The sequence below is a fragment of the Petaurus breviceps genome, unplaced genomic scaffold (genome assembly GCF_028583685.1).
Source record: "Petaurus breviceps papuanus isolate PSGF00001 unplaced genomic scaffold, PetGlider_PUasm1.0 176, whole genome shotgun sequence".
Lineage (NCBI taxonomy): Eukaryota > Metazoa > Chordata > Mammalia > Diprotodontia > Petauridae > Petaurus > Petaurus breviceps.
Genome location: NW_027185771.1, coordinates 7,966,777 through 7,983,911, shown reverse-complemented (window position 1 = coordinate 7,983,911; position 17,135 = coordinate 7,966,777). Strand labels below are relative to the sequence as shown.

The 17,135-nt window shown below is 37.8% G+C and overlaps 1 protein-coding gene across 11 annotated transcripts in view; it reads left to right on the top strand.

Moving 5' to 3' along the window:
* The window catches only part of BANP (BTG3 associated nuclear protein), a 271,124-nt gene that overhangs the window by 83,260 nt on the left and 170,729 nt on the right, over positions 1 to 17,135 (top strand). The window lies entirely within an intron of this gene.

Here is a 17,135-nt window from a genome sequence, read left to right as displayed (position 1 = left end):
GTGTTTTATTCTTAATATGACCTACATCACTTACATTTTAAGATGGACATGGTCCATGACATTATACATTTTATTTATAAAAACATATGGTTTTAGGTCATGTTACTGGAAAAAAATCCTTTTATGGAAATATATGTTTATCTCCATAAAAGGTTAATTCAAGGTGGTTTCTGTATCTGTGTCAAAGTATCAGCATCTGTATGAGTTTGAGATTCTGAAAGTTGCTTTAGGAAGGTAAGTTTATTTTTTCAAGGGGCTTCCACTGATAATGTCTCTGATTTTAATTTTGATGTTACACTTGAAAGACAGGAATTGTATTTTGGAATTATTTTATTATAACCCTTCTAAGTGTTTATGTATTATGCTTCATACAGCTATGTCCTTGAGAAAATGTATTTATCCCAGGACAATTTTTAATGCTATGAAAACATTTGCTGGAGTTTTCCCTTTTAGATATGATTGCTTGGCACAGATTATATTAAGACAGATGTGTTTTTTTTTTTTAAACATGATTGTTGTTTATGTAAATGGTGAAAAAACAGCTAATCCATTAATGTCCCTTGGATCAGATTTGCTTTGGACCTTTTGTAGAATCATCCATTAAAAATTTTTCAGTGAGATTTATTTTGTGAGAATTGGATTGGTGTCCTCAACACCCCCCATGACTGGAAAGAACTTTGCTCAGCTGTAGGGAATGTTAAGTAGGCTGGTTGGTTTCAGAGAAATTACACTATTAACATAAAACTGTTAAAGAATGATAGGCTTGTCCTCTTGATGTAGTCATTTTATTTCTTGTAAGAGCCAAAAGTTGCAACTGGGCAGCTTGCTCTTATCTTCTTGGAAGGGAGAACTTATATGCCTGAAGTTGACTTTGGAATAACCCAGATCTCACAGTGGCCATGCTCTTCCCATTTCACATGGTCTGTACTAATTGCTATGTAGTCTTTAAAGAAAATTTGAAATTGTTTCTGTGGCATCTAAAAGATCCTGTGGCTTGTTACCTCATTGTATGATGTGGTGCTGACTTCTGTTATGTAACAACATGTCAATCAAGTTATGCCCCTTGGGGGTACTTTCTTTAATTGTGCTTCTTGGAAAATTATGAGTTCTGGTTTAGTTAATTTGCTGCTTAAGGTTAGAACAGTTCCTTCTTCTTCCTTTTTTTTTTTTTGCTTTTTGGAGGGGGGAAGATGGGGCAGTTGGGGTTAAGTGACTTGCCCAAGTTCACACGACTAGTTTTTTTTGTGTTAAGTGTCTGAGGCCAGATTTGAACTCAGGTCCTCCTGACTCCAGGGCCAGTGCTCTCTATTCACTGCTCCACCTAGTTGCCCCTTTTCTTCCCTTTTTAATTCTTGTAGAAAATGGGCTATTACTTATTTAATTGAATAGAGGACAATAGGCATAACTTAATAATATATGCCCACTGTATTAGCAGTATCACCAAGGTCATGCTTAGGATTGTGAATCATGATTGCTCTGAAATGGAGATGAAGCAAGTGTAGGAGATTGGATTCTTTGGTTGAATGTGTACTGACCTCACAGCATAGTCCATCTGTAAACCAGAGCTCAGTAGGAAAAGCTGTCTGCCTGTCTGTCTCCCTTTCCTCTCTCTCCCTCTTCCTCCTTCTTCCCTTTCACTCCCTCTCCCTCTCTCCTTTCTTCTCTCCCTCCTTTCCCCTCCCTCCCTCCCTTTGTCCTTCTCCTTCCCCCTCCCTCTCTCCCTCTCTCTTTCTCTATTCCTCTTTCCTTCTTCCTCTCTACAAGTTGAGTTATAATACTCATTAGATTTAATCAAAGTATTTTAAAAAACCTTAGAGGTCTCTTCACTTTTTGTAATTGTCCTTTGCTGAGTCAGCATAAGCAGAACTTGGGTCTTCCTGACTCCAGCCCTGGTGCTCTGTACACTGCACCACCCAGCTCCCTGCCCCTTGGGAGTACACAGCCGAGGACTTCATAGATGCCTAGGTTTTAGTCTGCGCCATTGGAGGGTTAACGCACGCAATGGTAAACTCACAGAGATGCAGAAATATTTAGGTTGTCTTGAAGCCTTTTTTTTTTAAGCTACTATACTTTGAGCTTGTAGTTCATTTGGTCCTTAGAGACTTAGGTGGGTAAATGATGATGGTATTGTACAGAGTGGAGTACAGCACCTCTGTGCCTTCTCATCTTGTCCCATTCTTGTCCACATCTTTCTCTAAATCCTTCTAGGAGGAGCTAACACTTACTTCACCTCGCTCAGATTCTCTTGCTATCTCAGTGACAGCTTGGTAGTGCTCAGGGTGTTTGTTATTTCCCATTCTCCCTGCATGACTGACTTATTACCCTTTCTAGTCATGACTCATTCTCCGTGATGTCTTTTTGGGATTTTTCAGGTGTTGATACTATGGTCACCCAGCTTATACTCAGCATGTATCATTTGGTTGTGTTTTTCAATTGCCCACATTTACACTGTGCTTGGTCCACAGTATACAGTCATGAACAAATGCTCGTTGACTTGACTTAGGATTACTTATTATTTCAGCTCTTTGAGATTGTGGTGTTCCATGATTCACAGCTGTGTGGCATCACTGTGTAAATAATTTATTGGTAGAACATAAAATTGTATAAGTCTTTAGGGCTTTAGGTGATGAATATAGTTACATATAGTTATATGAATGGGAAAAGAATGTGGTGTTTGACAAGATAGGGATCATGCTCTGTGATGCTTTGTAGCCCTCACAGTACTGTACTTCCATACTTTGTAGCATCAATACCACTGAAAGAGGCCATGGAGATGTAATTTGTTGATGAACTTAGGAAAAAGTAAAAGCTGTGCCTTCTTTCTGTCAAAAAGAGATTGCCAATTTGCTTTTAATAAACTAGCAAGGTTTATGGATAGTATATGTAAGGGCTATTATTGAAAAATTAATCTAATATGTAGATTTAGCCTGAAGAGCTGGCTAATATTCAATGTAAACAGTAGAAGAGTGAGACAGTTACTGTACAAATTCTCTTTTTTTGGGGAGACAAGGTAGCATGGAAAACCCTGTAATCTCCATTTCTGCCACCATAATCTATGTGACCTGGGGGATGTCAAGTCAACTCTTTGGGCTTAATAGATTCAGAGTAAGAAGGGACCTTAGCTATTGCCTACTACAGTTTTTATTTTCTGGATGAGAAAATAGGCCCAGAGCAGGGGTTTGATACATTTACACTTGAAGTAAGCAGATGCAGCATTTAAGTCATGGTCCTTCTTGAAATTCAGTGTTATTTCTTCTTTACTAGGCTCCCTGTTCCAGTTTTCATATTTGTGGAATTGTGCAATAGGATTAGATGCTTTCTAGGTTACATTTCAGGCCTAAAATTCATAGAATCATTTTGTACTTATATCGAGTCTAAACTCCTTTTACAGATGAGGAAACTGAGGCATGGAGAGGTTAAGTGATTTGCCCAAGGTCATGTAGCTAGTTAATTTTCAAGGCAGGGTTTGAACTCATATCTTCTGATTTCAAGCTATCTACCTTGCTAGGTTGCCCTTTTTCCTATGATAATGCTAGTTAATTTATATTACATGATTATGTTCAATAGAGTGGTCTCTGAACTTTACTACCATGTTTATCCCATTTTTTTTTTGTGAAACATGCTCTGAATTCTAAGTATGTGTTTAGACAGCTGACTGAAAAAGAAACTTAAATAAAACATTCTTATTTATTCCATCTGCTTAAATTGAAAAATCATTTTATACTGCAGGGGGAGCTCTTTATTAAATCATTTTTTTTTTTAAAGAAAAGTCTCCCCTTCCACCCCTACCCCCCATGTAGGTTAATTTCCTGAAATTATTGGGGAGTGAAATTAATATTTTCTGGCGTTTGAATTCAACAGTAGACAAGGATTATGCCCATCATTTCTCTTTTTCTTTTTTTTTCTACCCCACTGTTATTTCTCTTAAAAGTTTTTACTTGATTTAAGAAACTATGCCTTGGGAACTTGGGTCTTGAAGTATACTTTTGTTATAGGCTTCCCCCCCTTATTGCACATGCTGTGACAGTAGCATTATGGTTTATTCTTGCAAACAAGATATTGCTGTCTCTTAGTAAGTCATTTGCTGAGGTATGACTTGTAGAGAACTGATAAATCATCCTGGTCAATTTTATTGAGTAGACTTGGTAATGCTGAGATCATCTTGTTAGGGAAGGAGTGTGATATGATGGATTTAGAGCACTCCGCTACTTCCACAGGCCCTTTACCTTCTTGGAATCTCCATTTCCTTGTTTGTGAAGTGGGGATGATGGTGTTTGTACTTCTTATGCTATGGAGTTGAGTGCTTTGCACACAACAAAATGTTGCTAGGAAATGAGCCTTAATGTGAGTGAGTCCCCAGTTTTGACCATTTCTTTGTTTCCAACTACTTCTACCAGAGAGAGTAATTCAGAGGAATAGGAAGTTGCAATTACTGAATTGCAATCATAACTTCAGTATGGTATTTAGGGGAGAAGAGAGCAATTAAACAATGGATATTTTCAAACCACTGTGACAGAAATCCAGGGGTGAAGAAGGGAAGAATGGATGCTAACGACCATTTAGAATCCTAACTTTTAGATGATAATATAGATGTTAACATAATATATATCCTTGTGACATATTAATTTATAACATTTAACCACACATAATATGAAATTATGATTATATGTGTGTATATATTATATAAGCATACACATGTAGATATGTAGTATATAAATAATATATTTCTATAAAACATTATTTTAATATATAAATTGATGTAAATTATATATAAATATATGTGTATATTTGTAATATGTACACATATACATGCAATATATACACACATGCCTGCACGCACATGTGAATGTGTGTTCCAGGTCTCTGTGAAATGGGACATTGACAGAGATATTCTAGAAGCCAGCTAATTGAATTGAAATGAATAATGACTGAGGCAGGGAGGTGTGAGAATAGATGTTGGATATCCTCAGCATATTTGGGGTGATTTTGTGGTTTTCAGACTAAGTGACAGATTCACAATGACGACCATGACCTCGATGATGATAGCTAACATTTATATAGTTGCTTATGCTGTGCTAAGCCCTTTATTTCCTTTGATTATCAATCAACAAAGACCCAAGTATTTGTCTTGTAGCTTTATATTTCCTTCATTTTAATAAATCCTTACATTAAAAATAAGGGTCAAGAATTTTATGTTAAATAACTTACATCACAGTTCCATAAATGTGCCATAAAAATTTTTTTCCGAGTTTTAATTGATTTTGATAGAAATCTATAAACTTTTAAAATAGAGGCTCCTTTAACTAGAAGGGACCTTGAGGGAGATCATCGAGTTTAACCTCCGTTCCTTTGGCACAACTGTTTTTTTAAGCCATTTATGAGTTAGTGAGCTCTCATATTTCATTTTTATTCACAATGTATTGATGAAGCTCTTACTGTGTGCTCGCCACTTCTTTCTCTGACAGCCTTTGCTAGAACTATCACCTTTACCATCTAGGAAGTTTAACCATTTAGGCTGCCCCAGTTAGTAAGTTGTGACAAACACTATTTTTAAACAAATATTCCTAATACTCAGGGTCCTTAAATGACACTACTGTTCCATCTCATTTATGGAACAGATGATTTTAAGCAGTTAATTGTTTCACATGTCATTTTTATGAAAATTTTCTCTGATGTAAAAATGACTGCTTTCTGCTCTGGGTAGAAGAAATTAATTTTTGCACTTATATTTATAGTTCATTTATCTCTCGGCTTTGGGAAACATTTCAAGTTATGCTATAAGTACTCAGTGATGTACCATGAAATATATTACTCAGTGTAACTGACCTTTTGATTTCCCATTCGATTAATTTTTTTTTTAAGGAAATGCCTGATGTTTATAGCCTCCATTACTTTGGATTTTAATATATAATTGGTATTCCTTTTCCCACTCTCTATATAAGGAGGTTTTGACATTCACTTAAGAGTTTGAATCGTTCTTTACAAATAAAAAAAAGGGAGTTAATTTTTGTTACAAGTTGGAAACTTCTCCTAAATTTCCTACTTTGATATCTTATTGTGGCATAATGGTGATCCTGGGTTGTCAAAGGCTATGCTAGCCAAGGGTAACTCCTATACAACAATAGCTAAAATTTATGTAGTGTTTACTTTCTGCCAGGCACTGTGCCAAATGCTTTCCAAATGTTGAGTACCAAATCAATTAAAACTGAAGTATTATTCCTCTTCCAGCTTCATATTTCCTTCATTTTAATAAATCCTTATGTCAAAAATAAAAAACAAAATTTTTATTTAGAATAATAACTTTCACCAGCGATTCTGTATATGTACATTACACAAATGTACACTATATGGTCTTGCCAAGCTAAGCAGGCTTTGAGATTGGGCCAGCTGACCTGCTCTGTGGGGATCAGTCTTGTTGACTTGGGTGAGGCTCATTACCAGGTTGATTGCCGTGATCTGTTCAGGAGGATCCACCTCAGCAAAATCATTGATTTCAGCAGTTCTCATGGATAATGCAGGAAAGCAATTACTTGGTATTCTCTGGTGATGTTGACTCTTGTGAACCTAGAGTAACTTTCATAGAAATGTCATGAGAGTTGGGCTTCAAGAGCTGTCAGACATGATGTGCACTGGGTTTTAAGCAGCTTTTGCAAAGGTCAGTGTGCAGATGAGAGATCCGAAAGCTTCGTTTTTTGGTTTGTTCTTTGGATTAATCATAGAAACTAAAAAGTCATTTTTTGTTCATTTTCCGTCCCTAGGGATTCTTTGCTAAGTAATTTCACTTAATTGGTTTTGAAGTACAGAGTATAATTTCAATAATAACGAACAGAAAATACGTATGTTAAAGCTAACTCTCAAATAGATGATAGAAAAGGTCAAATGGAGACTAAATTGGATAATGGAGCCTCATCTATAATTTACACACTCAGGTTAGATACTAGTTTTAGCCTTTTTTTTTAATATGTCCTTTTATCAGAACTTCTGACAATGAGCAAAGGAAAATTATTTTGAGTTTCCCTTTATAGTTCATCTGTCTTTGTCCTCTATTAAGGGAACAAGAAGCAACACAATGGTTAGTATGAAGTGGTTCTGAGAGCAGGGCAAACCACTGCCTGAATAGTTGATTAAATCACTGAGACAATGTGAACTCCCTTAACTACTGAGGCTCAGGTCCTGTTGGCCCCAGAGAACAGAGTGGGATGGGTCATGAGGTAACAGAGAGGATGAGCACTTCCTGTCATCCAAGAAGTACCATGTTATCCCTGCAGAGAATTAGGGAAATTGTTTTTCTTTTCTTTTTTTTTTTTTTTAATAAAAAACTTTGTTATGTTTTGTTTTTAGACTCTAGTCATTTTGGCAGCTAAGTGGTGCAGATTGCCAGGCCTAGAATCCGAAAGACCTGCATTCAAACCCAGCTTCAGACATTTGCTAGCTGGGCAAATCACTTAGCCCCTGTTTGCCTCAGTTTCCCCAGTATAAAATGGGGAGTACTAACAGTGAGACTCAAATGAGATAATAATTGCAAAGCACTTAGCACAGTGCCTGGCACATAGCAAGCTCTGTGTGTGCATGTTAGTTATCATTTGTGCTGTTGTTTTTGTTATTTTCCTGGCCCTACCTACCCATCCATCACCTACACATGGAGAATTCTTTCTTGTGTATAGCATTTAAACAAAATCAATGAACGCAGTGACTGTATTTGGCAGTGTATTCCATGTTCCACATTGTAGTCCTCACTTCTCCACTGAGCACCTTCTGTTGTTTTGTTTTGTTAGTATTTGTCCTAAGTTTCCAAACAATAACATAATACTACCAGCGTCTCGTAAAATGATTTGATTTATGGATCTAGTCTTTCTCTCTGGCCTCTTGTCCCATCTTTTGATTCCCTGAAGCTTAGCTTAGAATTATCCCTTCATCTTTTATTTTTTCCATATTCACATAAATCTTTTATGTGTCTATACTGGTTTTCCTCTCCTTAGGTTAAGTTTTTTTTCATGAATCTCTCTCTCTCTCTCTCTCTCTCTCTCTCTCTCTTTCTCTTTCTCTCTCTCTCTCTGTCTCTCTCTCTCTCTCTGTCTCTCTCTCTCTCTCCCCCTCTCTCTCTGTCTCTCTCTCCCTCCCTCTCCCCTCTCTCCCTCCCTACCTCCCTTTCTCTCCCTCCCTCCCTCTCTCCCTCTCCCCCCCCCTCATCTGAGTGACCATTGCTTTTGTCCTGCAGTATCCTTTATCTGACTCCATATTGAGACATAGAAGCAATATTCAAAGTACAAAGGAGGGATAGTTGTAAAATTGTGATATATGTCTACATGTAGATATAGCTATATAACTTCCACTTGATATCCTAAGTTGTATCTTCTTTAAAGTGTTTAATTTAGCCTGGTTGTCTTTCATGTGATTTTCATAAATAATGCCAAATCTCCCATTTTCTAGGGGAAGTATGGCATATTCCAGACCCTGAGGACATCTTTGACGCAGCTGCACATCTTAGATCTTTATAGCCATTGGCTGTTTGCCATTTGGCCCAGTCGCCGTTTTGTTCATAGAACCCCGCGTTTAATAATCATTTGGGTGTCTTGTTGATTGCCATCTCTGCGTATCCAGCCTGGTTGCTCATTACCTCTGCTCTGGTCTACAGTAATAGCTTCCTAATTGATCTCTCTGCTTCTGCCCTCCATCTTCTCTAATGTATTCCTGCACACAGCTACCAAATGGATATTCCTTAATCAGTAATCTGACTTTGTCACTCCCTTACCCAAAGAACTCCATTGCCTTCCTTTTTCACTCTAGGCTAAAATAGAAAATGCTCCCTCTTCCATTTAAAGTTCTCTGCTGTCTGACTCCAGCCTATCCTTCCCGTCTTATTTAATATTACTCCTCTTCTCTGTAGCAGTCAGACCAGATTGCTAGCTGCTTTTCTTCATGTCCTACCTTTGCACAAGTGGTTGCCCATGTCTGGGATATAGTTACTTCTTGTCCCCACCGCATAGAATGCCTAGCTCCTTTTGGTGATGGTGGTTCGGGTACCCCTCTCTCTCTCTCTCTCTCTCTCTCTCTCCCTCTCTCTCTCCCTCTCCCTCTCCCTCTCCCCCTCCCCCTCCCCCTCTCTCTCTGTCTCTCTCTCTCCCTCCCTCTCCCCTCTCTCGGACACTCTACTTGTTTAGCACCATCTGCTTCTTGAAATGACAATAATTTTATCTCAGCTCTTTGATATCAATACTGTTTTATTTTTCTTTTTGTATTTGTATTGCATAGCACAGTATTCTGAAAATAGTTCTGACCACTTAAGAAATGTGTTAAGAAATAATTTGAGTTTTGCTTGTGGTCCAAAATACTTGTCAGAAAAACGCTTTTCCTGGAAAAATATCAAGTTAACTGCACCATTTCCAGATGACCGTAAAGGCCTTAGAATTTAGGATTGTAAAGGTTCGTAGAAATCACCTGTTCCCCTCATTGTATAGATGAGGAAACCAAGTTCCCAGAAAGGGTAAATTGCCTTGGATCACAGAGATAGTAGTAGAGCTAAGATTTGAATATAGGTTTTCTGACCTAAAATATAGTGCCCTTTCTACTATGACATGATGTCTCATCAATTTCTCTCCTCCACTCTGGGGCTCCATAGCAAACAGAAACCTGGGAGGGTAGAAGAAACCTTTTTATTAAATATGACCGTGGGCAAAATGACTTACTATCTCTAAATCTCCGTTTTCTCATCTATAATATAGGAATAATGTGAGTAGTATTTACCTCTTCAGGTTGTTTTTATATGTATATATATGTGTAAATCTTGAAGCACTAAGTGAAAGTTAGGTATTTTTATTGTTGAATATTACAAACAAAGCCCAGGTTTCTATTTTGTATGGAACCCCCCATATGTTGTGTGCAGTATTTGTGGAACAAGGTGAATTAGATCAGACTTGGATTTATACCATTCTCTTAGTTTTTAAAGGCCAATAACATCGGTCATTTATTTCTGTGACACCTATAACCAAGAGAAGGGTCTGTTCCAAAGTCACAGGTATAAAAGCATCTTTGAAATGTCTTTCCTTAGACACCATACATTTTGAAGTTACTGCTTATTTTCATCGCTGTTAAACATGAAATCTGGTTTAAACAGTACTAAAGCTGAATATTAGTGTCTGAATTCTAGCATGTTCTAGTGATAAAAATCCAAACTTATTGGTGTAGGTTTATTTACAGATTTTCCAGAATATAATTGAATAGTTCCAGAGATTAAATTACTCAAGTCAGTGCCTGTTTATTTTTTATAACATACAGATTTGTAATTGTGTAATGCAGCTACTAGGACTTTTCCATTGATATAAGTGCTGTGATAATCCCAAATTATTTTATTAAAAATAAATATATTTATTCTGAATGGTAGAGCAACCTAATCTCTCAAATATTTACGTGGGCAGGTGTTACAACTTACTTTCCATATTAAAAAGATGATTCATAGAGGTTAGTAAGAAATTGGAACTCAGTATAGTCATCATAATCATCAAACATTGGTTCAGGCTAGGGCATTCTAGTGAGGTGAATATTAGGAATGAGTAACTGGTTAAAGTCAATTATTGCTCTGGATGGAAAGTGTATGTCTGTAAAAAAATTATTTTTAGTTTTCAGCATTCACTTTTATAAGATTTTTCAGTTCCAAATTTTCCCCCCTCCCTCCTTTGCCACCTCCCCAAGACAGCATGCAATCTGATATAGGCTATACACGTACGATCATATTAAGCATATTTCCACATTAGTCATGTTGTGAAAGAAGAATCAGAACAAAAGGGAAAAATCACAAGAAAGAAATAACAAAAGGAGAATATAGTGTGCTTCAATCTGCATTTTGACTCCATAGTTCTTTCTCTAGATGTGGATAGCGTTTTCCATCATGAGTCTTTTGGAGTTACTCTATCAGGGGTGGGGAACATGTGGCCTCGAGGCCACATGTGACCCTTTAGGTCCTCAAGTACGGCCCTTTGATCAAATTCAAACTTCACAGAACAAATCCCCTTAATAAAAGGATTTGTTTTGTAAAACTTGGACTCAGTCAAAAGGCTGAACCCAAGGACCTAGGTAACGTGTCCTTGAGACCACAGGTTCCCCACTCCTGTAATTTAACTCTTTTCAGCAATATGATGATCTAAGTCTGTCAAAGATGGGCATCATGCCATGTTGCTCTTACTGTGTACAATGTTCTCCTGGTTCTGCTCACTTCACTCAGCATCAGTTCACGTAAGTCCAGGTTTTTCTGAAATTGGCCTGCTCATCTTTTCTCATAGCACAATAGTATTCCATCATAGTCATATACCACAGCTTGTTCAGCCATTCCCCAATGGATGGGCATCCCCTCAATTTCCAATTCTTTGCCACCACAAAGAGAGCTGCTATAAATATTTTTGTACGTGTGAATCCTTTTCCCTTTTTTATGATCAAAAGTATATGTTTTAAAAAGATGATTTTACAATGTAGTCATCCAGGAAGCACGTTAAAATTTTTTTTTGCTTTTTGGAGGGCAATTGGGAGGGCAATTGTGACTTGCCCAAAGTCACATGGCTAGTTTTTTGTGTTGAGTGTCTGAGAATGGATTTGAACTCAGGTCCTTCTGACTCCAGGGCCTGTGCTTTATTCACTGCGCCACCTAGCCGCCCCTTGAAAGCAGTTTTTAGTTTCTAGTGCACATTCTATCTTCTCCTTAATGATTAATAAATACAGCTTGTGTTCTGCTTCCTACATGAGGTCTTCCCAGATCCCCAGCTCTGTGACAGTCTCCTCCTTGAAGCTGGTCCCTGTAACGAGTAATAGATTGTAAGCTCCTTGAGAACCAGGATGGCTTCATTTTTGTCCCTTTACTGTCCATGCTCCACTATGGTGTCTTGCGCAAGTATGTGCTTCATAAGTGTCTGTTGAATTGAATTAGTGATTGGCTCTGTTTACCTCCTTTCCTTCCTGCGCCTTTCCTAGGCTATCTGCAGACAGTAGCATTTTCTTTTTTCTTGTCTGCCTGATTTGAGGGATGACAGAACAGCTCATGATACATCTATCTTGTGTATGCCTGAAATGGAGAAATTGATTTTAGAGGTAAACAGATTTTGGAGTGTTTGAATGACAGACATGAAAAAATTTTAAATAGCCCTTACATGTTTAGTCTTGTAGCTCGGGAAAGTAGCTATCATGTAAGATGAAAGATGCGAAGGTCGTGTTGTCTGATTCATTTTGTCTTGAAGGAAGCTGCCCAAAAAGCACTGTCAGACTGCTTCCAAAGATCCCGTGGAGTCAGAAGATTTGGGCAGGGATCACAGCTGTGCCTCATGCTATCTGTGTCACTGTGGCTTAGTCAGGCCTTTCCTTTCCTTTTTTTTTTTTTAAGTGGAGATTGGACCAGATGGTCTCTAAGGCCTCTGACAACTCTAAATACTGTGATCCTGATGGAGAGCAAAGATGTTTGGTTTATTCTTTGTGATTAATGTTGTTTTATGTACAAAGGAATATGTGAGATGGTCTTAGCCAAGGAGATAAACCACATTATTAGAAGTTCTTCCATGTGGCCCTCACAATAAAAATTGCTGCTGTTTATTTTTTGACTCATCCTTTATTTCTATTTTTAATAGTTACTAACGTTGTACATAGTGTTTTAATTAGTAATTTACCTCATTTATGAAGATTTCTAAACTGGGATCTGACAAGATGACTAAAGCTCCTTCCACATGTTCTCTGATCCTAGGTTCATACCAGTGGTGCCTGTTAAGTACCTATTTAGTTGTAGCTCGTTAATTATCTAAGGTGAACAAAACTGAACCAGGAATGTTCAGAATAAAGGACATTATCTGTTCTTAAGGCTCTGAGATCAGGCTCCACAATTGGAGGGATAAAAGACCTAAACGGGTACAAGCAGGAGCAAACGAACTCGTTTGCCAATATTTTCAAAATAATTCAGTAAAAATGAGTGAATAACTGGTGGTGCTTTAAATTTTCTTTTTACTGAAGGGTGAACATGAACATAAATTGAATAAAAATATTACCAGTAGAAGGTTGTTTACTTATTCTATGTACCAAATCTAATTAGCAATAATTAATTTCAATCAACACGTGCTAAATGTTCTTATATCTAGGCCTCTGCTAGATTCTAGTCAGAACACTCTGATAAAGGAGAGAGAAGACAATAGGTCACTGATGATGACTGTCGTCCAAAGGAGACATTGAGTCAGAGTGCTGATGAGTCTGAGGTCAGAGAGCTTGGGGGGAGGTACCCCACGGACAGTATGGCCAATGGGATTATGAGTCAGACAGGACTAACCAACTGAGCAGCACCAGATTACACTGTATACTGTTCTCTTGTTTCTGCTTCCCTTTGGTATCAATTTATACAGTTCCCTATGTTCCTAAGACTTCCTCCTAGTCTATGATTCTCAGAGTGCATTCCATTCCATTTATATATCACAATTTTTTGAAATGTTTCTCTGTTGATGGGCACCTGCTCTGTCTTCAGTTTTTTGTTATTACAAAAAGTGCTGTTGTACATATCTTAGTGTATATGGAGTCTTTCTGTCTTTGACCTTCTTGGAAATAGGATAGCAAAATCCATGGGTATGGACACATCAGTGACTTTATTTGCCTAATTCCCTTTCTGATTTCCGGGAGGGTTGGGCCTATTATACAATTTTATCTTGATGGTTGTTTTCTGTGAAGTGTTTTAACTATCCCTTAATTCAGTTCAAAGAAAGTTTGTATGTGTCATACCGCAGTATTTCTCTTTATTATAATATTGGCTTTGAAATGAAATCCTTCCTCCCAAATAGAGACATTTGGAAATGGAAGCAAACTGTTCTAGGTGATGAAAGATGTGGGGGTTTGACGGGCCTGATGTTTCCATGAAAAAAAAAATAATGTTGCAACTAATTTTCCTTTTATTTTCTTCTTTCTACCTCTCTGGAAAATTAGTAGAGAGCTTGGCACACAAATTATAAGCAGCTTAAATAGCTACTGTTTATATGGAAAGAAATCATCCAGAAATCCTTTTACTTGGATACAAAGACTTCATAGTTCTAAAGCTGAAAGGTATCTTAGAACTTGCTGTGTTTTGATCTTTTGAAAGAGAAATTAGACCAATTAGAAATTAACCAAAATTATATGATGTGTCTTCTAGTAGTGTTCATTTTGAAAAATGAGACTGAAAAAAATGGATTAAATCTTTATGTCATGTGAGACAACTTTTCCCTTTGTGAAGTAAGACAGTTAAGGACAGTACAATACTGACAGATTTTTCCTCTTTATAATTCACTCTTACCTTTTCTTTAGGCTAAATTTAAATATTTCTGAAGCATAATCCCTAGACCTAGTTAAGCTTCATTTGTAGTTTGCATTGATTTTTGAATCAGTTAATAATGTAATAATGCTTCATTTGTACTTTATTGTGCATTTGTCTCACGTTATTACTTATCTTGTAATCGTTCATGTACATAGATAAAAATGTATATTATTACATAGAGGGAAACTGAAGAGGTACCCAGTGGATTGGGCTAGATCTCAGTGATGAGCTTCCTAGAAGGAGGGATGTGAGAGATGGCGTTAAATAAAGAAAGCACTATAGTTTAAAAAAAAAAAAGACTGATCACATGGTGAGAGCAAGGAGCGATGTCAGGAGGAAGCCAAGGCCTCAAACACGGTAAGCAGTCCTCCCAAGCATGCGTGTGGGAGGACATGCACAGGAGTCACAAAGGGTGGAAAGGCCCTGGGTAGATGGAGGTCTGCATTGCTGGAGGACACATCTACCTAGTGAGCCCCCTGGCAGGTCCATTGGACTTTTTGAATTTGACTCCTCTAGCAGACTCTGAAGTTTCTAATTGCACGAGGACAGAATTGGGAGGGACTTCAGAGGCCATCCATCTAGTCTATTTATATAGATGAAGAGTACCTTTCCAGGATACCTGACCAGGGAGTGGCATTTTCTAGAAGACTGCTAGGGACCTTGAATCCATGATTTCCAGAAAGAGCCCATACTACTTTGGAAAGGGCTAATTTTTAACAGGTTTTCCACTCTATTGAGCAGAAATACATATCCCTTTCTGTAAGCTCCATTGGTTTCTTCTGTCCTGTCTTCTGAGGCCAAGTAAAAGAAGTCCCTTGCTAGGCATGAGAGTCCTTCAAATACTTTAAGACAACTATTATGAGGCTCCTTAATTCTTCTCCATGCATTTTCCACAAGCATTTTTTAAGGGCCTACTATATATCAGGATAATCCATCCTTCACACAGCTGCTAAAATGATATTACTAAAGTCTGACCAAATTGCTTCCTTGGTCACTGAACTCTGGAGGCTCTGGATTACTGGGATCAAATGAAAATGACTCTGCTTAGCATTTAGAGCCCCTGACAGTGGGGCTCCAGCCTACCTTTCTGTGTTCATGACACATCATTCCCCTCCTTGCATTCTGCAGCCCCTTCCTTCCTTCCTTCCTTCCTTCCTTCCTTCCTTCCTTCCTTCCTTCCTTCCTTCCTTCCTTCACATTTCTTTACAAAAAAATAGGTGCTTAATAAATGCTTATTGAATTAAAGTAAATGCCTTGTATCTAGAAAGTGCTGGGTATACAAAGATGAAACCAACGAGCCAAACCAACCTCAACAATTCCTTCCCTTAAGAAGCTCTTACTTAGCACCACACCCAGAAATAACTGGCTGTATAACCTTGAGCAAGTTACTTAACCCCAATTGCTTAAAGGGGCGGCCAGGTGGCTCAGCAAATAAGAACACCAGCTCCAGTGTCGGGATGACCTGGGGATCAAATCCGGGCTCAGATACTTAGCACCACACCCAGAAATAACTGGCCGTGTAACCTTGAGCAAGTTACTTAACCCCAATTGCTTAAAAAAAAAAAGAAGCTTGCATTCTCATATAGTAGGCAGAACTGGAGTTGGGCCTTGAAGGGAGAGAGAAACTTTTCACAAACACAGATGAGAAAAGTGTGCAGTCCAGGTATGTTGTCCAGACTGTGCAAGTGCTTCAAGGCAGGAGAGTAGAGGATAAAATTAGGACAGAACAGCTTGGTTAGATATTCTGTGCACAAGAAGGAACAGTGTGAAATGTGACTGCAAAGTGAGGTGAGTGTCAGAATGTGGAAGGCCTTTAATGCCCAGTGAAGGGAGAGATGATGTAGGCAATAGTGGATTTTGTGTAGAGGAAGGTTCACAACCACAGACTTTACCACCTTCATATCTCAAGCTATCAGTAATGGATTCCACTCTTAGCTGCAACTGTTGATCTGGAAACTTCACTGTCTCAACTTTATCATTGTAAATAGTTTGGATATTGAGAGGTTAGGAGTGTATGGAAGGAATTGTTGGCATGCAACTAGATAGGATACAGATTCTCATCCATAAAAGTTAGGTTCAGAGTAAGTTTATTTAGGGTTTATGTAAATAGCTCACATTATGTAAGCCAAAATTCACAAAAATTTTTCAACATTGCATATAGTTTGACTTTATGTTGACTTATTGCATATAATAAACAATATTGTATTTGATAATATATAATATTTGCATTACTTAAACAAATCATCTAAACAGAGAAAATGTAAACAAATAAAATTGGATTTCGCTCCAGCCATTCTTCATATGCAGTGACATGAATATCTTCAGTAGCTTTAATAGATAATACTTTGTGTCAAGGTTCCTAAAATTGTTTTCCTCATCAGGGTGACTGGCAAAGTTAAATTATTTCTACTTTGATATCAAAGGTAGGAATGTTACTAACTAAAGCAAGCAAATTTAACTGTCCCAACTCAGATGAACAGCTAGCTACCAGTACCTTTCAATGCCAAAGGGCTGCTTCCTTACTTTCTTGTCTTACATTTGGTCCTCAACAAAGAGATGGTCCATCCCTAATTTTCTTGTCTTGTCTTTTTTTTTTTTTTAAGCAATTGGGGTTAAGTAGCTTGCTCAAGGTTACATAGCCAGTTATTTCTGGGTGTGGTGCTAAGTATCTGAGCCTGGATTCGATCCCAGGTCATCCCGACACTGGAGCTGGTGCTCTTACTCACTGAGCTACCTGGCCGCCCCTCTTCTTGTCTTTTCACAGATCATCATCTATAACCATAAGGTCTCTTCTCTTCTCTTCTCTTCTCTTCTCTTCTCTTCTCTTCTCTTC